Consider the following 25,699-nt stretch of genomic DNA (forward strand, 5'->3'; position numbering starts at 1 on the left):
AAAAACGAATCAGAGTTTCAAAAATAATAAAACACGACTCTGTCGCCAAACACGCGCCTGTCGCCAGACAACGGGGATGTCGCCAGACGCTGCGCGTGTCGCCAGGCGACAGACATGTCGTATGGCGCTGCAATCAGTTTTCCACGCGTTTTCTTGTTTTGATAAAATTTAATCGTACGAGAGGGTAAAACTGTAATTTCTTTAAAAACACTTCTTTTATTCTAATTAAAACTCTTAAAAGTCAATTAAAGTTAATTTATCAAAGCTAATTAAATTAGGATTCAAAAGAACCTTCTAGAAGATTATAGAAGACTATAATCAATCCTAATCGCATTAAGAATGATAAACCATAATAGGCCCTCCTCTAGATCATTGGGCCTAATATAAAGATCAAACCGGGCCCAGTTTAGTAATTTGGCCATAACTTCCTCATTATTCATCGGAATTGGGCTTATAATATATTGTTGGAAAACTCTTTTTGAACCCGACCCAACTACACTATTATTGGACCCTTGACATGGACCGAACTAAAATGGATTGGCTATTTTCTTAAAATAGGTTTTCAAAAACAGAGAGAAAAAAAGAAATAGAACTAACCGCAACACTAGACCTTCCACACTTTCACTTCATTTGATTATGATTCGACGTGAAAGGTACACATCACTGGGTTTGGTTTTGGGGAGACACAAATGGGTGTCTACAGGTTTATATTTCTATTTTTGTTGCCTTTGACTTGATTTCTTCTTGCAGGGTTTGCCTTTTCCTTCCCGTACTCGGGCGAGACCTGAGGTTCGGAGAGAGCCGGCTAGGTCTATCTCAAGGTGTCGCCGCATTAATTCTAGTGGTCGGGGTTGCCGATCTGATGCTGCTCGGACCGAGTCGGTAGAGGGCTCGGGCTCTTCATTTAAGAGTGCACATGTTGGGCCGATAGGCCATGGAGATGTGACTTCAGCTCCGAGAGGTGGTGGGACGTACGAGGTCGGCTTGTCATCGCAGCAGCCTCCGTAGCCTTGGGTGGACGGGTCCTGAGTTGAGTTTCCTTCCTCTTAAGAGAAGGGAGCTGGTGGGGAGCATACTCCTCGATCTTCACATTTCTTTGACATGATGAAAATTCCTCATTATCTGCGTCCTCCAGCGCCGTAGTTGTACCTGTTTTGTTTATTTATTTTGACTTTTATAGGACTTTTCCTGACTGACTAATTTGTTAGATATATTCTCTATATACATATTATCTATTATGACTGCATTATGTTTGCATTTATTTTTCATATTTATGTGCGTATGTGTGTGTGCAAAAAATTATGATAAAATTGTGGTTAATTTTACGCAAATATTTCCGTCATTTTTATTACTATCGGAGGGTATCTGACTTTCTCCTCCAAAAAGAAAAATGAAAAATAAAATAGACTTAAAACAAACCTAAATTTAATTAAGTCTGAATAAAATCTAAAAAGAAAATAGAAGGAAGATATATTAAATTAATATGTATGGGTATTTGAAGAAAGGGTAAAATCGTAAAGTCATTGTATGAATTCGAATCATAGCCAGAAAAACAAAGTTTTCATAGCACGTTAAGGAAACGTTACAGCGTCACGTGTCGCCACGCGTTTTGCACTGTCGCCGAACATTGTTGCTGTCGCCAGGCGACAGACTCTGTCGCCAGGTGACAGGATTGTCGTTCGTCGCTGTAGTGCGCTGATTCCGAGTCCTTTCCAGAGTCTAACTGCATCGGTTTTGTGAATAAATAGCCCCCTAATCTGCTGATTTTCTGTATAATTTGAACATAGTAATTATAATTTTAGTTTCTCAACAAATAATTATGTCTTTAGTTACTAAGAGTTTTAACAATTTCACTCGTGAATGGTGTCGGTCTTTAACTACTAAAGAGAGAAAAGAACTCGACTTTTTTCACATGGGAGGTATTTATGGTGTTAAGGGGGTAGATCTTGATATAGATTTTATTCATACCACCTTAGAATATTGGGATACAGATACACATTGTTTTAGACTAGGGTGTGATAAAAGTATCCCTTTACTGGAAGAATTCAGTGCCATACTAGGCTTCCCTTCATTAGATCTTGAGGTAATCCCTAGAATAAATGAATATTATTATAAAGATTTTGAGCGCTTCTTTATTAAGAGACAGAGATCTAACAAACATTGTATATGGTTGCGTGGTTAATTTTAAAGATTTTGCACGCCATTACTTTGATAGACCTTATTCTGAATCTTTTCACGTTTATAGAAGAAGGGCTTTTCTCTTTTGCATGCTTAACGAATATCTTCTCACTAGTGGTAGAACTAATGAGGGTCAAGCAAATATATTAACTGTTTTGGAGAAAATTGAATCTGGAAGAAAACCAATGCCATTAATATTGGAGAGACTATGCTTAGTCTTGATGAATTGAAGAAAAATCCAAAAGCACCTTTTCGGGGCTCTCCAATTTTATTACAGGTAGAAAAATAATATTTTTAATTACAGAAATCAAAAACATTTTTTTGTATAGTAATACTAATTTATTTTCATTGAATTTTTTGTAGATATGGCTAATGGAGAGGCTAGAATTAATTATTCCTCCTGACAATATTGAAAAATATACTCCAAATTTCTTTGTGAGGCGAAAGAAACGCTTCCCTAAGATGGGGCGCCATGAGTGGAATAAAGTCTTTGCTTCTTGCAACTTTGCTATCAAGTGGGTTATCCCTTGGTGGAAAATAGAGAAGATGGTTGCTGTCAACAAGCAACCCTTCTGCCGTCTTCCAAGCTTAACCGAGATGACTTCTTATTATCCCTGCAGGGTAAAAAGGCAGTACGGTCTACTTCAAACAATTCCCTCTTGGGATCTCCGTCGTCCCTATGAATTCCTGTTTCACAAGAAGTAGAGAAATTTGATACATATTGGAGTGCTAGGACTTTATGGGAAGTGATTACCCAAAAGTTTCCTCCTTCCTTGCCCAATGATGTGAAGAGATGGCTTCTTAATAAACCTTCAGAGGGCATGATGAAAAATCAGAGTAAAATCAACGTGAAGAATCGTCTAGGTGACAATGTGATTCCTGTTAAGGAGCGCTTGGGTGAAAAGATTGAATTCAAAACACCTATGATTCCTAGAAAGAAAGACTCTACAAAGGATAAATGGAAAATAAAAGCTGACACTTTAGAAAAGAATATTTGGGTAGAAAAGAAACATGGAGTCCTAGCTAAGGGATAAACCATTTACTCTAAAGGATGCCTACTAGCTAAAGTCATGGATGATGAAAAGGATGCAGATAAAATTTGGAAAAGGGCAAAGAAAGAAAAGAATTATTGAAACATTGCTTAACTTCCAATTTATTAGACTTAGTTTTAAATTTAAAGTTAATTTGTTTTATTAAGCTTTCATTTAAATTCCATCAATAATGTAATCTTTACTTTATTTTATTAATGAAATTTCAGGTTTTTAATTAAATCAACTTCTTTGAATTTAATTTATCAAAGCAATGAAAACAGATTAATTATTTTATTTTCCAGAAAATTTTTTCGAGTACGTAAGTCAAAAATTTTCCGAAAACATCGAAATTTGCCCAGATACTCCCAGAAGAATGGCGCCGCCGTTTTGCAGCTATCGCCAGGCGTTGCTGTCTATCGGCCGGCGACAGGCGCTGTCGCTTTGCGCTGCAGTCTATCGGCCGACGACATAACTCTTTCTGTGACGCTGCTATTCTGTCTAATTTCTTGTTAATTCTGGGATGCGAGGTTTGCAAAAATTAAAGTGGCCGCACCCTGTAAAGGGTTGCCTACGTATCCTTTCCTAAGGAATCAGGCCAAACGTAGCTCTCTTGAGTGTCCTACTCAAGTAATTATGGATAGTACTTTTTAAGTTGGTCAAGGTTCGTCATGTTTGAGAACTCATTGCCATCCATGTCAGTTAGTTTTGCTGCACCTCCTGATAGGATGTTTTTGACAATATAGGGTCCGGACCAATTAGGCCTAAATTTTCCTCTTGGATCCAAAACATTTTTCCTTAGTGCTTTTAACACCAAGTCTCCTACTTTGATGTTTCTTATCTTGACCTTCTTATTAAAATGCCTATCCATATGGGTTTGATAGCATTGGGTATGATGTAGAGCTTTTAGTCGCTTTTCATCAAGTAGAATTAGCTCTTCATACCTTGCTCTAGTCCATTCGACTTCATCAAGTTTACTTTCTAGTGCAATGCATAGAGATGGTATCTCTAGCTCTACAGGTTGTACGACATCCATTCCATAAACCAAGGAGAACGGTGTATTTCATGTTGATGTGCGAATTGAGGTACGATAACCCCAAAGTGCAAAATGGAGTTTGTTAGGTCAATCCTTGTAATTTTCTGTCATTTTCTCGATAATAGTCTTTAGATTTTTATTAGCTGCCTCAACTGCTCCATTTGCATGAGGTCTATAAGGGGAAGAATGATAGGGTTGAATGCCATATTTTTGTAACAATTCTTCACATTCGGCTTGAAAGTGAGTTCCATTGTCACTTATCATCTCATGTGGGACTCCATATCGACAAATAATATTCCTTTCGATGAAGAGTGCTACATGTTTTGCAGTTAGTTTAGTATATGATTGTGCTTCAACCCACTTTGTGAAGTAATCAATAGCTACTAGGATGTATTCGTGACCTCCTGTCCCAGGAGGGGTAATTTTACCGATAATATCAATTCCCTATGTATAGAATGGCCATGGTGAAGTGTAGGTATAAAGTAGAGATGGAGGAAGATGTTGTAAATTGGCATAAATTTGGCATTTAGGGCATCTTTTTACATATTGATGACATTCCCTATTCATGGTAGTCCAATAGTACCCTTCTCGCATTATCTTCTGGACTAGCATCTTGCCATTAACATGGGTTCCACAAATGCCTTCGTGGACTATCCACATAGTTCTTTGGGCATCCTTTTTCCCTACACATAAGAGAGCTCGACCCTTAGGTACCCTTTTATGTAACTCGTTGTCTATGAGTACGTATTGGGAAGCCAAGAGTCTTAATGCTCGTTTTGCTCTTTTGTCAACATGAGGAGGGTATTCTCCTTTGGTGACGTAATTAAGTATATATGTATACCACGGTTCTTCTTCCTCTTCTTCTTCCTGGACCACATCATCATCTTTTATATCTTGAATGTAAGCCGGTTTATGCCTTTTTTCTATGGTTAGAGGCATTTGCTCGATTTCCGTAGGAATCCTAACCATCAAGGCTAGTCTTGCCAAGGCATCAGCAAATTAGTTTTCCTCTCTTGGTAGATACGTGTATTCTACCTTTTCTAACTAATTGGTGAAAGTTGCTAGATAAGTTTGGTAAGGGGATATACTTTCACTCCTTACTTTCCATCTTTTATAAATCTGGTTGATGATCAATGAAGAGTCTCCGAATATTCGTAATTTCTTTACTCTAAATGCCATAGCTATTTCAAGGCCTACCATGCATGCTTTGTATTCAGCATCGTTGTTGGTAACGTCGAAATTTAGCTTTATAGAGATTGGAACGTGCTCTTCTTTAGGTGATACTAAAAATACTCCAATGCCACATCCCTTTTGGTTTGAGGCTCCATCGAAGTATAAGGTCCAAGTATCTTCTTCTGTGACCATCAAATCTTCGTCTGGAAGTTCATTGTCATGTACCGGCGTCAAATCTTCTATTTGAAAATCCGCTAGGAAATACAAGACCACAGATCCTTTTATAGCCTTTTAAGGCCTGAATATTACATCGACATGGGCTAAATTGACTATCCACCTTGATATGCGCCCATTGAGTGTAGACTTTTCGAATAGATACTATATGCATGATTATGTAATGTCTTAGCTTGGTTGTGGCCCACACCAATGCGAGGCACAATTTCTCAAGAGGTGTGTAGCGTACTTCATACTCAAGAATCTTTTTGCTTAGATAGTAGATTGCATTTTCTTTACCTTCTACTTCTTGTGCAAGCATAGCCCCCTTGTCTCCTTGGTGACTGTTGAGTACAACCTAAGAGGGATCACTAGAAGTGCTGGTGCTTACACGGGAAGATTTGCGAGATAGGCTTTGATATTCTCAAAGGCTTTTTGACACTCGTCGTCCCATATTACTGGCACGTTCTTTTTAAGATTCTTGAATATTGGTTCATATATCGTTGTTAGCTTTGATATGAACCTACTTATATATTGCAACAAGCCAATAAACCCTCGAATTTGTTTCTCAGTTTTGGGCGGTAGCATTGACATGATCGCCTTGATCTTGGTTGGGTTTATCTCTATTCCTATAGAGCTTATGACATATCCCAAGAGCTTGCCTGAGGTGACTCCAAAAGCGCACTTTGATGGATTCAACCTCATGTTATGAATGTTGTTTTCTCCATGTCTTCTTCTGCCATGAGAATCTGATTGTATCCCGCGTATCCATCCATAAATGAGAGAAGCGCATGATTTACTTTATTATCTACTAAAATATCAACGTGTGGTAAACGGAAGTTGTCCTTTGGACTTACCTTATTTAAATCTCGATAGTCGACACATATTCTTACTCTTCCATCCTTCTTCGGAACTGGGACCACGTTGGCTACCCATTTGAGGTATTTGGATACCCTGATAAAACCTGCAGTTATTTGTTTTTGAACTTCTTCTTTTATTTTAAGAGCTACGTCGGGTTTCATTCAACGCATCTTTTGTTTTACAAGTTTCATTCCTGGAATTAGTGGTATAGTGCGTTGAGCTATTTCTCTATTAATGCCTTGCATATCTTCATATGACCAATCATTTACATCAATAAATTCTTTGAGTAGATTAATTAAATCGGTTATTTCTTGTTTATTAAGCGTTAATCCGATTTTAACTTCTCTTTTAATGGTTGAATCATTTGAGATATCAACCGTCTCAGTATCCTCAATTATCGGTGTTTTCTTTTGAAGTTTATACATGGCTTTAATAATTTCTTTGTCATTTTCATTGTTAGTTAAGCAATGCTCATCATCTTGGGTTAATGAAAAACACGAGGAGTAAGAGGAAGAGCACATATTATTAAATTCTGAAATCATTACATCAAAAAGGGAAATGTCCTCAAGGACTTGATTACTAACTATCCTAGGAGTAGAAATAGAAGAATTAGGAATAGGGGATGTTATAGCTAAAGACTTGGAAGACTCTACAGAAAAAGACTCTGACTCTGACGACTCTTCAAACATCAGTCCTTTCCCTGTTGTTATGGAGATTTTCCTTCCACTTGGAGTAGTCACCTTGACCGTCTTGCGCCATCCTTGCACTAATCCTTCCGCTGGAGTGATGAGCTTTGAAGGGTCAAAGTTCTCGCTTTGTAGGACCGTTTGGATGAGCGAGGAATTATCCTCTACATATTTTGCCTCATCTTTTTCTCGCCCAAATAGTAGTCCCATGACATTAAAGTCAAAGCATGGGGGTGCTTTCTCCTTGTGAATAGGAGTTGGGATCTCATTTAGAAAATAGCAATCTAGAAAAATTTCGAACCCAGGTTTCCTTATGCCATTTACAACAAAAAAAGGTTTGGGAAATTGAAGCATGGATAGTGTTCATGCTTAAAGGTTTTGATGATGATGAACTTAAACTAAAGCAAACTCATCTAATCTAGGTTTTCAAGTGTTCTATTAGTTTAGGTGAAGTTGATCGTGGTGATGGAAGAAGTAACTAGAACTAAGAAGACATGAAGAGATCTTTATACAAAAAGTTAAACAGAAAAGAAGAAGAGTTCTCTAACAAGAACTGAGTTCCTTAACCGGAACGTTCCCTAACAGGAACATGAAGTCAGCAAGCTAAGGTCCCTGAAGGAACTTAGTCTGCGTGAAGCCCAAGTAACCTACCTGTACAGAAGCACGGCGCAACAATTTAATTTAGCTAAGGTTTTCATCTTCTAGATTATTGTTAATATGTTAAGTAGGGTAATGCACGAGATTTATTAGAAGAGTGGAAACTTTTCTTGGTAAATAAATTAATAAGGAAAATATGAAAGATAGATTTTAGAAAAGATTTCCTAAAATGTTTTATTTCTTAAAATCGGTTTGTTAAAAGATATTGATTCTTTTTAACAATATCTTTCTATCTTATTTTTCGAAAAATATTTTCTTCAAATATGATTTACATAAAACCGTGTTTTAAACATAAGTTATGTTAACTTATTTATCTTTTAGAAAACCTACTTGCTATACAAGTCATACTTGTATAAATAGTAGAGATCGAAATGGTTTAAGGTTTGTTTGTGAGTTTATGCGTGGAGAAATCACTGAGCATTAATTGATTAAGTTTACCAAGCTTCTAACTTGTCATATTAGTTTCGAATTTCGTGCATAGCTTGCCTATCATATATTAGGCATTATACATTTGTATTGGTTGGGTTATTTGGGCTAGTTTGTTATTTTTACATTGCATACAGATTGTGTAAGATTTTAGTGTGAAGCTGAGAGTTTTGTACATTGGCAGTACGAGTGAATCTAAGTGTGGTACTTATATTGGGTAGGATAGGGTCCTATCGAGTAGCAAGTTCATTATGGAACTTGTGAGTAAAGGTCTGTGCATAATAGGTTGTAACTTGGTGTTTGCCCTATTATAATGAAGTGGTTTGTGTTTGAAATCCCTAAGGTAGGGTCGAGGTTTTACTTCTAGTTGGGCCTTGGAAGGTTTCCTCGTAAAATCGGTGTGTCATTGCAAGTTCCTATAGGCATTGTTTTATTATTCCGCAAAATTAGTCAATAGGAATTCAATACAATTCACCCCCCTCTTGTATTAATCGTCTTAACTAACAATTGGTATCAGAGCAAGGTTCTCACGTGTAAGCAGATAACTTTGCTGAGTAAGTTACTAGAGAGATGAATTACAAGGAGAAAATTGAAGAAGGGTATTCCACCCAACGTCCACCCATGTTCAATGGTAAGTTTTACACCTACTGGAAGAACAGGATGGAGATCTTTATCAAGGCTTAAAATTACCAGGTTTGGCTTGTTATTGAATCTGGTGATTTTGAAATAACCTCAACCAATGAAAAGAACGAGGTAGCTCCTAAACTTATTTCTGATTATGAGAAAGAAGATTATCATAAACTTGAATTAGATACTTTAGCTATAAAGTATTTACATTGTGGACTTGGACCTCATGAACATAATCGTATCATGGGATGCAAGTCTGCTAAACAAATTTGGGATCTACTAGAGGTAACTCATGAAGGTACTAATGAGGTAAAACGTTCTAAGATTGACTTATTGATGTCTAGATATGAAAGGTTTGAAAGGCAATCTAAGGAATCTATGGAGGAAATGTTTACTAGGTTCAATGATATTATTAATGAATTGAATTCCCTTCGCAGACACATTCCTATTGATGAATAGGCAAGGAAGATCTTAATGAGCCTACCACAAGATGAACACTGGAGATCCAAGGTTACTGCCATGCAGGAAGCTAAAGACTTCACCAAGTTCAACATGGAACAACTAGCTTGATCATTGATGACTCATGAACTTCACCTGAGTTCCAACACTAAGAGTTCCAAGTACAAGAGTCTTGCCCTTATGGCTCAAGACTCAAAGGAATCAGAAGTTGATGAGGAAGAGATGGCAATGCTAGTAAGAAGGTTTAAAAGAATGATGAACAACAAGAAGTTCGATAAGAACAAGAAGTACACAAGTTCCAGGAACACAACTTGATTCAAGTGTGGGTCTAAAGATCATTTCATTAAGGACTGTCCAGTACCGGATGGTGATAAAGGAAAGACAAAAGGCAAGGGGTGATCTAAGGAGTCAAGAGTCTATAAACCTTACTTCACCAAAGACAATGTGAATAAAGCTATGCTAGCTTCCTGGGGAGATTCGGATTCAGAGAAAGAAGAAGACCAACCATGAGAAGAAACTCCTCATCTATGTCTAATGGAAAAAATAGATGAAAATGCAAAACTGAAAGAACTAGAATTAAAACATTTCTCTAGAGATAATTTGATATGTGTTGTGTTGGATATGCAAGAAGAATTAAAGGAATTATATAAAGCCAAACAGCTAAGTGATGAAGCTTTTGTTACTTACAAAGATAACAATGAGTGGATTGACAACGTGAAGTTTGACATTCAATATAGGTTCTTTAGTCTGTTTGATGATAATAAAATTCTGAAAGAGACTATTGATAGGTTGAAACATGATAATATAATGTTAAATGTAGAACTATCCTTGATGAAACTCTGTCTTGATGCTCCTAATTTTGAAGTTCCTCCACTTGCTCAATATCCGAATTTTGAAAAACTAAAATCTAATTTGGAAGATCTAAGATCGGATAAGGCACGACTTGAGGGGGAACTTGAGAAAGCTAGGAAAGGAAAACAAGTACAGAGTTCCAGATTGGATCACCAAAGCTCAAACCAAAAGAACAGAAGGTTTGGGTTTCAAAAAGAAATTCCAAAAGGAAAATAAGTATGTTAACCTGCCTAGTAGTATTGTTTGTTATTTCTGTGGCAATACAGGACATAAAAAGGTTAAGTGTCCTAAGAAAGAAAATAGTACACAGAAAAATGGAAAACATGTTGAACAGATTTGGGTTATGAAAAATAATCCCACTCATGTTACACAGGAACCCAAGGAAACCTGGGTTCCTGATACTAATGTTTGATTCTTCATGCAGGTTGCAGTGAGGGGAACAACACCTGGTACCTCGACAGTGGTTGTTCTAAGCACATGACTGGAGACAAATCTAGATTTCTCTTACTAAATGCCTACTATGGGGGAACTGTGACCTTTGGTCATAACATGAAAGGAGATATAGTTGCTATTGGCAAAGTAGAAAGGTCAAGTTCCCATGCTATTGATATTGTATTTTTAGTCGAGGGTCTCAAACACAACTTGTTAATTATTTCACAATTTTGTGACAAAGGAAACTCTATAAGTTTTACATCCAATAAATGCAGAATCATTCACAACGAGACTAGGAACATTATGTTAGAAGGAACTCGTAAAGGGAACATATATGTTGTTGATCTTAATGAGGTTCCTAACAGCAGTTTAACATGTCTCAGTGTTATTGAGGATGATCCTCTATTATGGCATAAGAGATTTGGCCATGCAAGCTTTACTTTACATGATAAGCTTAGATCTAAGGAACTTGTGGAAGGACTTCCTTGCATTAAGTTCATGTATGACAAAGTGTGTGATGCTTGTGTTAGAGGAAAGCAAACTCTAATTTCTTTCAAGTCCAAGAAAGTGGTAAGTACCAAAAGACCTTTGGAACTTATTCATATGGATTTGTGTGGTCCTATGAGAATCTAAAGTAGAAGTGGTAAGAGATATGTAATGGTAATTGTTGATGATTTTAAGGTTTACTTTTGTTTTCTTTCTTGTTAACAAAGATGAAACATTTGATGAATTTGTAGCTTTTTTAAAGAAAGAACAGAGAAGAACAGGTAATCCGTTGATTCACCTCATATCAGATCATGGAACAGAATTTGAAAACTCAAGGTTTGATGAGTTTTGCTCTGAGCATGGAATGGATCACAACTTCTCTGCACCAAGGACTCCACAACAGAATGGAGTTGTGGAACGCAAGAATAGAAGCATTGAAGACATGGCCAGAACAATGCTAATCTCTAGTTGAATGCCTAGGAACTTCTGGCCGGAAGCAGTGATCACGACATGCTATATTCTTAACAGAGTATCTGTTAGATCCATCACTAACAAAACTCCTTATTAGCTAATCAAAGGGAGAAAGCCTAATATTCTTACTTTAGATCTTTTAGATGTAGATGCTGTTGAGTAGTAAGGTTTTGATGATTGTAAACTAATGATGATTATCTATCTAACGTGTTTGTTAAGTTGTGCATAGAAAGAACAAGATATACTCGGAACATGATACAAGGAACCTGAGCAAGGACAAGTATATAAGGAACTTAAGCAATATATGATAAGCAATAGAAAAACAAGAACAATGATGAGTGTTATGGTTGATAAGCATGATGATGGCTAAGGAACCACGAAGGTAACTATGTAAATAGGTGTTTGCATAAGTTAGCTTCATGAGGTAAGTACACTATGCATACATGAGTTGTATATGTGTAAAAGTATTTACATAAGCTTTAAGTTTAATTAGTGCTCTTATTTGAAGTTTGTTTATGACAAACAAACTTCAATCTAATGTTTCTCTTAAGTGTTTATGTTAAAACAGGAACTGACTTAGGTGAATTAAATGGGTTGGAACATAGAAGACTTCAAGAGGAACAAAAGAGAATGAATGAACCTAAAGAAGGTTCTCCTATGAGAACCAAACCACGAAGGAACCTGAAGGTATTCTCTAATAAGATCTAGAACGAACTTTTGCCAGGCTTTCCCACGAAAGCCGAAGCATGTTTCCTAAAAGTTACATGAAGAGTTCCATGTTCCCTAACATGTACATGAAGAGTTCCCTAACAGGAACTTAGTTCTCTAACAAGAACTATCGAAGTTCCCTAACAGGAACGTTCCCTAACAAAATGTTCCCTAACAGGAACTTAACCTTGCCCCGAGATCTAGAATACATCAATACTACAAGATTCCAGGACAAGATTTTCAAAGAAACAACATGAAGACGGAGAAATCGAAGTATATCGCTCTAGGATTCATGTCACTATGTTGAACATAAAAGTCAGTCTGGAACAAGTCTAAAGAACCAAAGTGAACTCATGATAGTCAATGAAATTAGAGTTACTGACTTGCCAGGAATTCAGAGACTGTCAGAGTTCCGAAACCTAATCGAAACTTAGGTCTGCACGTTGTTAAAGGTCGCAGGTCAAAATTAATAATATAAATATTTACCTAATACGTTCATATCTTTTAGGGATTTGATTTTACAGAATAAAGATATTTATTTTCTAATAAATCCCTTTGGAAAAAGATAAGTTATATTTGGAAAATATTTTCAGCAAAATAAGTTTTAAATAAAATCTAATTTTATGGCAAGTATATCTTGTGTTAAAAGATATGGTAAATATATCTTTTGTAAAAAGATATGGTAATTACATCTTTTATAAAAAGATATGGCAAGTATATCTTTTGTAAAAAGATATGGTAAGAATATCTTTTGTAAAAAGATATATTATTATATTTGGAAAATATAAGATTTAGATAAAATCTAATTTTATGCTAAATATATCTTATTATTATTGATAGAATATATTCTTAACAAATGATATATTTATGGAAAACTTATTTTTGGAAAATATCTTTTATTTCTATCTTTTAATAAAACTTATCTTTTACGAAAAGAATAATTTGGGTGTACTATAAATATGCTCATATGTATTCATTCAAAGTAGAGGTTGAAGAAGTGCAGTGGTCGTGCTTAATGGTTTCATCCTTCACCACGAAGCTAAGTCAAACCTCCACGTCGAAGTTCTAGTCAGGTTCAAGTTACAGTTCGTCCAGTAAGTTCCAGACAGATCTCGAGTGTCCAGCATATTAGTTTTATCTCTTAATTCATTGGCATGTATTTAGAGTTATTCTTTGAGATCTTGTAAAAGGGAAAAGGGTTTTGAGTGTTTTATGTATTGGGGTGTGAGAGTTCGTGAGGATTCTCGTTATAATTGTAAGAGTGCAATGTGTTGGCTTCTAGGTGAAGATGTGAGTTTTGTACTTAGGTGGTACAAGTATTTGTACTTTGGCAGTACGTGTAGTACTTTGGTGGTACGAGTGAATCTAAGTGTGGTACTTAGATTGGGTAGGATAGGGTCCTATCATGTAGCAAGTCTAGTGAGGAACTTGTGAAATAAAGGACCGTGTTTAATAGGTTGTAACTTGGTGTTTACCCTATTATAGTGAAGTTTTTGTGTTTGAAATCCCTAAGGTAGGGTCGAGGTTTTACTTCCAGTTGGGCCCTGGATGGTTTCCTCGTAAAATCACTTTGCATTGTCTAAGTTCCTAACAGCAATCAGTTTTATATTCCTAAAAAAGTAGGCACTAGGAACATACTACAATTCACCCCCCTCTTGTATTATATCATTCGAAATAACAATTGGTATCAAAGCCAATGCTCTAGATAAAACCGGGTAACCCCGAGGAGCAAGTTCCAGGCTAGGATGGATATCTACGAGGAATGCAGCGATTGGAACTCAGCCCAAGAATGTTCCCAACACCACATGAAGACCAAAATCTACTTGTAAAGAAGAAGTAATTCAAAGATTAACATCTTGGAGGTAAGTGTCTCGTCTTTGAATTCTTTGTTATATGCATGTTATTATTTGTGCGAGTTCCTTGTAGTATTTCTAGTTAAATTGTTGATTTTATTGTTAATATTTTAAAATAAATTTTTGTGTAACCTCAAATCTGATTTAGAGTGTGAAAAGATTTTTCAGATTTATAAATTGATTTTTTAATATAGCATCAGTTTACTAGAAATAATTTAAGGAACTTATTGTTTAGAATCATGCATATTGGTCTTTCGGAACCTGGACTACCCCTGAATGGAAACGTATATTTTGAATATTTTCCAAAGAATGACCTTATCATGTGTTTTTATTATTATGAACATTTATTATGTAGACACATGATGTTTATTATTAGTAAAGATAGTTGGCTCAATCGTAGTTGTTTAAATTATAGATTATTGACGACTATTACTAACAAGAAGGTACCCAATATAAATTGGGTAACCAAAGCCAAAAAGTGATTGATTTTGCAGACTATGTGAGTGGAGACAACCTATTAATAATGATGATACATTGGTTGTTTGTATATAAGGAATTATGTGCAAGTTCCTCCCACTAGAGAGCCTTTATAAGAGGTTTGTAGTAGTTGAAGCGACAATATGGAAAAGTGTTCAAGTCGCCTATACATCTCTATGTAAATATTGGTCATTTCCTTTTGGAATATATACTAATCCTTCACAAATTCCTGTTGAACTTCAATTACATATTTCCAAGGTGGTATTTGTGAATGGATGTAAAAGAGAAGGTGTTTTGAAGCTTATAACATATATCTTAACAAACTAACTTCTCTTCTAGTTTTGTGCCAGTTATTAATGATCGTTTTGTAGGTTTGTCCATTGAGATAAATCGGTGCATAAAAGTTTGTTCCGTTAGGTACTTGATGCTTAACTAGTTGGAACTTGATGAACTTGAATTGATAAAATAGATTTACGATATAGGAATGACAAAGATTCTATATCAAGGTGCTATAGGAGTTAGTGTTCAAGTTCCTGTTCAGCTTCTTATGCAAGATCCAGTCAAGTTCCTATTGTTCAAAGTTCTTTGGAACCAAGCATAAATTCCTGTAGCAGACTCTTATGAAGGATGATGAGTTAAGATGATTATCTTTGTCTACGTGTTGGAACGACATCCAAAAGGGAGTATTTTTACTGGAACTTTATGTTTCAATACTTTTATGCTTTAGGTTTTATCTATCTCTCTTGACTAACCTTCTAACCTTTTGAAAGCACAAAAGAATTCTCTTGGGTTTTGATTTTTCAGGTTATATCTTCAAAATGATTATTTGAGGAACTTTCACAAGGTGTTGAAGAACTTGAGATTAAACCAACACGTTCCTCTACCCAAGATACAATGGTCAAAAGGACCATAAGGGCATGTTCTATCCTGATATCAATAGGAACATGAACAACTGAAGGTGCATAGTAGGAAGGAACTTGTAATATCTCGACAGCGAGGTTCCAAAGGAATGATGATTGTCAAATCAAGATATTTCCTGCTATAAACCTACAATGGAAGAACTTTGACTTATAAGACTAACACAGAAGGTAAAATTGTTGCATAACAGGTGGTTACTAAGTCAAGTTCCTATACCATTGTGAACATTTTCTTGTCGAGTTTTAGATGCACATTTTGGTATTTAAATGCTTGTAACTCTAGATGTTTTACGAAATAATTCTATGCTTCAAACTTTAAACACGTTAATTTTTTTATGCTTGATAAATCTAGTAGGAACTCGATAATAGGTATATGTATATGTAAGTTTCAAACAGGGAAGATTGAAAAGCATGAGAATTAAAACATGTTATATTCTCTTTCAACATCGGGTAGATGGTAAGCAACACTAATCCATTGGATCTTAGTGATATGAATTTGTTTATCATGTGATATTTAGAGACTAATTGAAAGATATGTCTTGTTTATAAGTAATGAACACAAATGGACACTTGGTTACTTTTCATAATAAAAGAGATGATGAACTGTTTGTTGAAAGTCTTTTATATCACAGTGTTTGTGGCTAAATGTTCATCATTTATGAAGTTATGGATCTAACAATGGAACCTAGTTCCAGTCATGTTTGATGTTTGTCGTAGTAACACAGAATTGACAACAAGTTTCCAACTTTGAATCATTAAAGACATGAAGAGAACAAAGTTATATGCTAATGATCTTTGTAAGTTCTTTGGAATAGTTTTCAATACCTCTTGCTACATCATCAACACTGAAGTAATAGATCTTTGATTGACAAGACATCCTATGTTCTACTTAGGGATGTTTGATGATAGAAGTTCCAAGGCGATTTATCCATAAACGCCTAGAATAGTAAAACATAAAAAGTTTATACTATCATGTTTAATGTGCAATATGTGAACATATTTTGAGACTAACAGGTTTGTTCCCATCAAACAGGTTATAAAAGATGAACTCACAAGTTCTTGTAGAACTAATTGAGTTCCTAGTAAAGAAATATGTCACTAAGGATAACATCAAGGGCTAGCTACACATGTTGAGGAACTTTTAGATGTTAAGTTCCAACTCATGCAGCAAAGTTTAATGAACTCAATACAAGAAACCAAGTTCCGACAAAGTTCCAGAGCTGATATAATATTTGTTCCTACCAGCAAAATCTCAAAAAAAAAGGAACTATAGTGTCTTTCATGCATATGTAACCAAGGTCGAGCCTCACGACATTATTGAAGCATTTAAGGATGTAGCTTGAAGGTTAGATGTGCAACAAGAACTCAATGATTAAAAGGAAGAAGGTGTTTGTTACATCCTGAACCTATTCTAGAACACCTAAAAAGGGTCGGAGAGTAAAAAGGGTGTTCTGGAGAAAGCTTGTTGAGTAAGGCACGAAAATGGAACAAGGCCAGGTTGGTTCTTATAGGAAACAACCAATATAAAGGTATGTATTGTTTTTCAGGAACTTGTTGCTCGTATAGCTAGACTTGAAGGTAATTGAATATTGTTTGATCTTGCTGTTTATATGGGATTAGAGTTGTACCGCATGGATGTCATGGATGTCTTTTGTATAACTTTCTGTCATAGATGTCTATGTGGAACATACTCTAGGATAGATTTCTATCCAAGTTCCTTCTTGAAAATTGAGCTTTAAAATTGTCAGTTTTTGTTTTCAAGATGGACTAAGGTATTAGTTGTACTTACTTACATTAATTACATTTTCGGTACAACTAACGAGCCATTGTGCATTGGTTTTTGATGATTTTATGATGAGAAAATTTATTTGTAAGCATTAACCATTGACAATGGAACTTGAGTTAGAAGTGGAAGTTCATATTAGATTTGAGATCATCAAGGAACAAAACAACCACTTCAAGAACTCCAAGGTAAGCCATCATGTCAACCAATGTTTTAAAAGTTATATTTTTACTGGTTATAGACTACATAAGATATAAGTTCCTGTTCACATGACGGCATTAGATGAATTGAATTGATATATTTTTGGTATGAATGCAATATGTGAATTTATGAATTGATTAACTTATGGTTCTGTCTTAACTTATCATATTCTTGTATATTGCTTAATGGAACAAGACTTGATTAAACATAACATGAGTATAAATTATTTTTCCCTTAAGTTATGTCAAGATTGGGTTCCTATGCATGTTAAACTTGAAGTAAAGAATGTACGCTTATTGTTTATGTGTCACACTTAGTTATTGTGTTATAAAAGACATACTCACTTGACTAAGAGTATTAGAGGTCTCATAATAGAACTATGGGTGCTATCAAACATGAAGTTCCTAAGTTGCCAAAGGAACAATGGAAGAAACTTTGATGGAACAAGACAGGTAAGTTCCTAGACCATTTGTATCTCACCCGTTTAAATTTCAGAGGGAACTAACCTATCTATTAGCCAACTTTCAAGCATCCACACCATATTTATTCGAATGCAACATTATTCTACAACTTTTAGTTGTCTGTCCGTGTTGCTCTATACTTATTTCATATTTTCATATATTCAAAATTCTATCGACCCTATTTCCTTCATATAGCCATACTTCTTATTCTTAATTCCCATGTGCTCTAAGTTTGTTCATCATCTTTTTATGGATCAATGAAACGTGAAGAATGGTGATTAAATGTTAAGGGGGAAGTTGAAGAAAAAGAAAAGAAGTAAGCACTTGAAAAGGAAGAAGAATGGTAAGGAACTAAGGGGGAATAAGGTAGGAACCAAAAAATCAAAATGGTTCAAAGCTGGTTGTGGAACTCAAGTGTATGAGTAAGTATTATCTTCATTGATTTAAAATGTGTTATTCTAGGAAATCATGCAAAATCTGTGTAATGACACCCTATGTGAAAAAAAAAGAGGAAGAATAAGGGTGATCCAATATTTAATTTACTAGATATCTAAATATGAATAATATTGACTATGTTAATGTCGTGTACTCGTATACTTGGTAATCTAGCTAGTGAAGGAGCAACATTAAACATTGAAGGAACTTGGCTATGAAGCTGAAATCTGTTTAAGTTCCAGTAAGCAGAATGTTTCTCAAAGAAGTTGGTAGTTGAAGTAAGGGAACTTGGTTATCAATTAGCAAGATGAATATGTGTTGTGTTTAGCAGGAGGTTCAATAGTATGAAATGAAGAACAAATGTGGTGAATCTTATCATCTCAAAAGGTCTAAACGAAGAGCACAAATTCCACTTCATGTTCCCTCTACTTATTTTTTTCTGAATGCTTCTTTATATATTTTTTGAGCTTGCGCTTTCATTTTCCTATTTATGCAATCCATATCTAACTTTTTAGCTCTGATCTTTACTTGATTTTTAACTTCTTATTTGTCAATTTCAATTAAGGGTTTTGAAGTTGGGCCTTTGGATTGTGAGTTGGAAATTAGTGTGGAAATGGTATCCGTGTTAGAAAAGTGAGTAACTTGAGGCTTTTAGGAACAACAAGTGTTTAACCATTATACATTTACTTATTATATGGTGGTAGGTGTGACATATATGAATTTACGGAAAACAAACGTGTGGAACAATACCCTTTTTGGTAATGACAAAAGGGGGAAGAATATGTATGATGCTTATGGTATATAGTAGTTAATGTCTAAAGTCCTTACATCATAATCGTTGAAAGTATATATATATATATATATATATTTATATGTATATGTATATATATATATATATATATATATGTATATGTATATATATATATATATATATGTAAATGTATATACATATACATATATATATACATATACATATATATATATATATATTTTGATAATGATGTGTACAGCTAAGTTTCTAACTATGTGAAGTTCTTGTGTATGTTTCTAACTTGTTCTAAATGTTATTTCCTTGAAGAACTAAGGGGAAACAAATGTACAACGATTCTCCTTTAATGTGTGATAAGCATCATTAGTTTATCATCATCAAAAAGGGGGAAATTGTTGAGTAATAAAGTTTTGATGATTGTAAACTAATGATGATTATCTATCTAACGTGTTTGTTAAGTTGTGCATAGAAAGAACAAGATATACTCGGAACATGTTACAAGGAACCTGATCAATGACAAGTATATAAGGAACTTAAGCAATATATGATAAGCAATAGAAGAAGAAGAACAATGATGAGTGTTGTGATTGATAAGCGTGATGATGGCTAAGGAACCATGAAGGTAACTATATAAATAGGTGTTTGCATAAGTTAGCTTTATGAGGTAAGTAGACTATCCATACATGAGTTGTATATGTGTAGGAGTATTTACATATGCTTTAAGTTTAATTAGTTCTCTCACTTCAAGTTTGTTTATGACAAACAAACTTCAATCTAATGTTTCTCTTAAGTGTTTATGTGAAGACAGGAACTGACTTAGGTGAAGTCAATGGGTTGGAAAATAGAAGACTTCAAGAGGAACAAGAGAGAATGAATGAACCTAAAGCAGGTTCTCCCACGAGAACCAAACCACGAAGGAACCTGAAGGTATTCTCTAACAAGATCCAGAAGGAACTTTCGGCAGGCTTTCCCATAAAAGCCAGAGCATGTTCCCTAACAGGTACATGAAGAGTTCCATGTTCCCTAACAGGTACATGAAGAGTTCCCTAACAGGAACTTAGTTCTCTAACAAGAACTATCTAAGTTCCCTAACAGGAACGTTCCCTAACAGGAACTTAACGTTGCCCCGAGATCTAGAATACATCAATACTACAAGATTCCATAACAAGAGTTTCAAAGAAACAACATGAAGACGGAGAAATCGAAGTATATCGCTCTAGGATTCATGTAAGTATGTTTGACATAAAAGTGGGTCTGGAACAAATCTAAAGAACAAAAGTGAACTCATGATATTCAATGAAATTAGAGTTACTGACTTGTCAGGAACTTAGAGACTGTCAGAGTTCCGAAACCTAATCGGAACTTAGGTCTGCACATTGTTAAAGGTCGCAGGTCGAAATTAATAATATAAATATTTACCTGATACGTGCATATCTTTTAGGGATTTTATTTTACAGAATAAAGATATTTATTTTCAAATAAATCCCTTTGGAAAAGATAAGTTATATTTGGAAAATATTTTCAGCAAAATAAGTTTTAAATAAAATCTAATTTTATGGAAAGTATATCTTGTGTTAAAATAAATGGTAAATATATCTTTTTTAAAAAGATATAGTAAATATATCTTTTGTAAGAAGATATGGTAAGTATATCTTTTATAAAAAGATATGGCAAGTATATCTTTTGTAAAAAGATATGGTAAGTATATCTTTTGTAAAAAGATATATTATTATATTTGAAAAATATAAGATTTAGATAAAATATGATTTTATGCTAAATATATCTTATTATTATTGATAGAATATATTCTTAACAAATTATATATTTATGGAAAACTTATTTTTGGAAAATATCTTTTATTTCTATCTTTTAAAAAAACTTATCTTTTACGAAAAGAATAATTTGGGTGTACTATAAATATGCTCATATGTATTCATTCAAAGTAGAGGTTGAAGAAGTGAAGTGGTCGTGCTTAATGGTTTCATCCTTTACCATGAAGCTAAGTCAAACCTCCAGGTTGAAGTTCTAGTCAGGTTCCAGTTATAGTTCGTCCAGTAAGTTCCAAACAGATCTCGAGTGTCCAGCATATTAGTTTTATCTCTTAATTCATTGGTATGTATTTAGAGTTATTCTTTGAGATCTTGTAAAAGGGAAAAAGGGTTTTGAGTGTTTTATGTATTGGGGTGTGAGAGTTCGTGAGGATTCTCGTTATAATTATAAGAGTGCAATGTGTTGGCTTCTAGGTGAAGTTGTGAGTTTTGTACTTAGGTGGTACAAGTAGTTGTACTTTGGCAGTACGTGTAGTACTTTGGTGGTATGAGGGAATCAAAGTGTGGTACTTAGATTGGGTAGGATAGGGTCCTATCATGTACAAGTCCAGTGAGGAACTTGTGAAATAAAGGTCCGTGTCTAATAGGTTGTAACTTGGTGTTTTCCCTGTAATAGTGAAGTTTGTGTGTTTGAAATCCCTAAGGTAGGGTCGAGGTTTTACTTCCACTTAGGCCCTAGATGGTTTCCTCGTAAAATCCGCTTTGCATTGTTGAAGTTCCTAACAACAATTAGTTTTATATTCCGCGAAAATTAGGCACTAGGAACATACTACAATTCACCCCCCTCTTGTAGTATATCATCCAAAATAACAGATGCTTTATTCATAACAATGGTAAAAGGAACTTGGGAAAGTTTTATTAACGTAGTGATGAGGCAGTATTCTTAGGATATGCCTCTTATAGTAAAGCATATAGAGTTTATAATAAAAGAACAATGTGTGTTGAGGAATCTGTACATATTATATTTGATGAAACTGAACAGTTAAATGATGTACAGGATTGTGATGATGATTTCGAAATTGAACTTGTACGCAAGCCAAATCCAGATGAGGAATCAACATCATTGCAGAAGCAGCAAGTTGAAAATGTAGAAGAAATGAATCCAAAAGCAAATGTAGAACCTGAAATGGAGATTGCACCAGGAACTCCACCTAAAGAGCAGAATCAAGATTAGAATGAGGAGAATGTTGTTGAAGTTCCAAATGAGACTCAAGATCAAGTTCCTACAGAAGAACCAGTCAACAATAATAAGTAAAGGTTGTATCCAGTCAAGGACTTTACACCAAAGCGATGGAAATATCAGAAATCACATCCTGTAGATGCAATCATGAGTGATATTACAAAAGGAACTCAGACTAGATCTCAGCTTAGAAACTTCTGTGTATTCTATGCATTCCTTTATTCTATGGAACCTAAGAACTATGTTAAATCTTTTACTGAAGCAGACTGGATTAATGTTATGCAAGCTGAATTAAATGAGTTAGAAAGAAATAAATTTTGGCATCTGGAACCTAGACCCAAGGATAAGAAAACTATTGGTTTGAAATGGGTGTTTAGGAACAAGCTAGATGAGCATGGTATTATTGTCAAGAATAAGGCAAGACTTGTTGTTTAAGGCTTCAATCAACAAGAAATAATAAACTATGAAGAGACATTTACTCCTGTAGCCAGGTTAGAGGCTATTCGTTTACTCATCGCTTTTGCTGCTTATATGGGATTCACGTTGTTCCAGATGGATGTTAAATGTGCATTTCTAAATGGATTTTTAAATGAAGAAGTCTATGTGGAAAAACCTCCTGAATTTGAGAATCCAGAGTTCCCAAACCATGTCTATAAGCTTGACAAAGCTCTTTATGGGCTAAAGCAAGCTCCTAGAGCATGGTATGAAAGATTATCAAAGTTTCTTTTGAAAAATGGTTTTAAACATGGTAAAATTGATAAAAATTTGTTTTTAAAATCAAATGGAACTGATATCTTACTTGTACAAATTTATGTTGATGTTATTTTGTTTGGTGCAACTATGAATCATTGTGCAAGTATTTTGCTGACCTTATGAGTGGAAAATTTGAAATGAGTATGATGGGTGAATTAAATTTCTTCCTCGGATTGCAAATCAAGAAAATTGAAGGAATTATGATCCATCAACAAAAGTATATCAAGGAACTGATCAAGAAGTACAAGCTAGACAATGATAAGACCAATAACACCCCAATGGGTACAACAACTAGATTGGATGAAGATCCAACTACAACTTATGTTGATAAATCTATGTATAGAGGTATGATAGGCTCTCTACTTTACTTAATAGCTAGTAGACCTGACATATCTTTTAGTGTAGGTTTCTGTGCCAGGTTCCAAGCAAACCCAAAGGAGTCTTACTTGAAAGCAGCAAAGAGAATCCTTAGATACCTGAAAGGAACTGATGATTTGAGTCTCTTATATCCTAGAAGTGACTTCTTTGATTTAAATGGCTTTACTGATGCTGACTATGCAGGTGATTTGGTCAATACAAAAAGCACTTCAGGTATGGTCCAGTTTTTAGGACCTTATTTAGTTTCTTGGGGTTCCAAGAAGCAAAACACAGTTACAATGTCTACAACTGAGGCTGAGTACGTGGAAGCAGTAGCATGTTGTTCACAAGTACTTTATATAAAGCAACAGGTTAGAGATTTTGGTATTATTTTTGAATGTTGCCTATTTACTATGATAATACTAGTGCTATATGTATTTCTAAGGATCCAGTTCAACACTCGAAGGTAAAACATATCCACATTAGGCATCACTTTCTAAAAGATAATGTGGAGCAAGGGTATATTAAGTTAGAATTTTGTCATAATGAAAATCAAATTGCAGATATTCTAACCAAGCACTTGAGTAGAGAAAGATTTGAGAAATTGAGATTGGAACTTGGGATGATCAAGCTGAACTGATTGCTTCTGAAGTTCCAAGATATGGCAAAGTCAAAAATAATGTAATAAAGCAAAAAAAGGATTTAGCACAATTTTGGTGTGCTAAACATAGCTGAAGTATCACTGGAGGTAAGTTCATTAAACACTTAACTGTAATAATTAGTAGTAATGTACATTGCATGTGTGTAGAAAGCGTGTTCCAATTGCGCGTTATATTTTCAGAATTCTTATTTTTGAAAATTATTTGAATTGGAAAGTAAAGATTTTTGGTGAATTCATCCTGCCTAAATGATTTTACAAAATTAATTGACGTGTTCAATTAAATGACTGAACAGTGAACCCATTAATTTCCATCACACCGCTTCATTAATTATAAAAGCATCTTTTACCCACCACTTTCACCTCATTGTCAAATCACTTTATCCTTCCTTCAGTAAAAACCATCAAAGCTAAAAACCACCATCCAAAAACCATGGTTATCATTGCCGAAATTGTTTCATCAGAAAACTCACACAACTCCAAAAGAACAATCCAAGAAGAAACCTCTCCCTTAGCCATGGTAAACTATAAAGATTCTCCAACATCAATCAAAGACTCGGAAAACCCTAAACCCTCAATGTCAAACCCTAAACTTAACGAAGAAGTGGAAAGCAAGAGTGAACAAGAGGAATCCTCTGTTTTTGAGAGGATCAAAGAATGGAAAGAAAAGAAGTTGAGAGGAAAAACACTCGAAGAAAAAATGGAAGAGGTTGATGATTTTGCTAGAGGGGTTAAGTTAGATGATGATGAAGACGATGGAGAAGAGGAAGGAGGAGAGGAACAGAATGAGTCAGAGGACAGAGAAGAGGATGAAGTAGAAGAGGATAGTGAGCAATCGGAACTCAATAGCGATGCTAAGAGGTATGTTGTTGGCCATAGACTTGATTTATCTTGGTGCAAGAAGTCTAGGTTTTTGGAATTTTTTGATTAAATCAAATTTCAAAGGTGGGAGTACTTGTTAAAAAAATTCTTCAAATAATGTTATGTATATTGCTCCAATGAGTGAATTCGGTGGAAAACTCCAAGTGAAACAAGGAAAAATATTTAGTTTAGTTAACAAAAATAAAATTGAGTTTGATGTCGCAAAATTGGGAAAAAATTTGAAAGTACCAACTGAGGGTTATGAGATGTACCTTAAGGGAAGGGAAACTGTGAAAGTAGGTGAGTATCTGGAGGTGATATTGCTGAATCCCTAGGAGGAAAAAGGGGGAAGAATATCATGAGCCACAATGATCTAAGCCCACTGAACAAGTTGTTGTTCAACTTGGTTCGAAAAATAATTCTACCTAGAACTCAAAAGAAGAGTGAAGCATGTTTGATGGATATGGCTGTCATCTTTTGTGTCTCTAGAAAAATCAAAGTGAACTTTCCCTCACTAATGTATCAACATCTAGCACATTGTGTTCCAGGAAAGAACAAAGTGGGCTTTGGAGTTGTTTTGTCAACCGTTTTTGAGTCACTTGGTGTAAAATTGAAAGGGGTATATGAAGGTTTGGAAGAAAAACCTGAGAATGTGATAAATGGTGAGACACAACAGGGAATTAGTTTGGAGGTAGTGAATGGGAAGGTGAGGAGAGTCGAAGAGAAAAAGAGTGCAGGAGGAAAAAGGAAAGGGAAAAAGGTTCCAAAGCAGCCTGTGAGGAAGAGCAGGAGACTGTCTGCCAGTTCAGTTCCTAAGACAAGCATGGATGAACCTCTGGAGCTTGATACTGAAGAAGATAAGGTTTTAGTTG

This window comes from Chenopodium quinoa, unplaced genomic scaffold (genome assembly GCF_001683475.1).
Source record: "Chenopodium quinoa cultivar QQ74 unplaced genomic scaffold, ASM168347v1, whole genome shotgun sequence".
Lineage (NCBI taxonomy): Eukaryota > Viridiplantae > Streptophyta > Magnoliopsida > Caryophyllales > Amaranthaceae > Chenopodium > Chenopodium quinoa.